The following is a 1,523-nucleotide window of genomic DNA, read 5'->3' on the forward strand; positions in this document are numbered from 1 at the left end:
TCTATCTGCTCTAAATAGAGAGTAAAGTACCAGGCATTACATGTGTACTGCATGGAATCATAGAATCAATGGTTTGGGTTGGAAAAGGCCTTGAAGATTAGCCAGTTCCAACTTTCCTGCCATGGGCTGGGACACCTTCCACTTGATCAGGTTTCTCCAAGCCCCATCCAACCTGGACATGAAGACTTGCAGAGATGGGGCATCCACAGCTTCTCTGGGCAACTCATTCCAGAGAATCTGAATGATTAAATTCATTTACATTCAATTTTCAATTTTTTAAAATTACATTAATGTAAGTAACTATTTAAACTATTTGAAGATATTGCCCTTTAATGGGAAGAACATTTTTTGTCGGATTTTCCTGCTGATAAAAAAGCTCACCAAGAATGAGTAACGCCATGTGTGAAGCGGCTGGCTGCAGGTGCCAGGTGTGGAATTCAGGGTGTTGCTGGAAGGGCCCAAACCCGGCTCAAGGCATCTCCTGATTAGAAGAGCAACAGAGGAAGGAGTGATGGTGGTGTGTGCCCTGGTAGCACTGACGTTGTGCAAGTGCTGCCAAACCACCTGTGAGACAACCCTGATAAGAGACTGGGAGGTTGGATTGCTCTGTCTATGAGTCTGGATAATTGCAGAGCTGTAAGCAGATGAGCTGTGACAGTCTAGGGATAGTCATGTAGCCTTGATCTGAAACCAGCTTCTGGCTGGATGATCTGCAACCTGATCACATTTGTGTGATTAGCTGCAGAGCAGGGCTTTTATTTTGGGGAAAACAATTCACCTTCACTGAGAAGCTCTTCCCATTTCAAGAGGGGAATCCAGGCATAAAGTGTTGATTTACTGAAGCAAGCAAGCTTACTGGCTGCTCTGTGTGGAGTGAACTGATTTGGCATGCACACCAGCAAAACCCTGGCATGACCGAAAGAAAACAGAAAAATATTCCCACATACTTTCAATAGAAGGAAAGCATTCAGCTCTTGCACTCATCAGTAACTATTTAATGAATAATAAAAATAGTCACTGGGGATTCATTGACAGGTGGGAAGTGATTAACTTCTAGCAACTATTGTGAAAATGGACCAAATGCTAATGTCTGAAAATACAAGGTCTAATTTTTCTTGGCTTTTTTTCTAATTGACTTTTTGCATTTGAAAAAGATGCCTTCATTTATTTACTTCTATTAATAAACTAAGAAAGGAAATGCCAATATTTAATCCACAGATTTTTACAAGTATTTTTACAATTTTAATTAGTCCGCTGCAAAGGTTTCTTTTTAATTATATTCAGCATCACACTTCTCTGGCAGAGTCTGAGAACATAAGAACAGAAAATAAAAACCTGTTTGATCCTGAGTTACCCATTAACAACATATTCCCAAGATATCTAACTATAGAAGGAGCTGCAAAAGAGGCAAGAGTGGTAACTCTCTACATAATAATAATTCCTGGTTTTGTCTTTAAACTGCAGCCTTGGCAATGCCACAATCCTTTGCATCAGATGAAAAGAAAGCTCCACCCCTCTTCCAA

The sequence above is a fragment of the Corvus kubaryi genome, unplaced genomic scaffold (assembly GCF_017639235.1).
Source record: "Corvus kubaryi isolate FWS band 111438036 unplaced genomic scaffold, C.kubaryi_AGA036_p1.0 68, whole genome shotgun sequence".
NCBI lineage: Eukaryota > Metazoa > Chordata > Aves > Passeriformes > Corvidae > Corvus > Corvus kubaryi.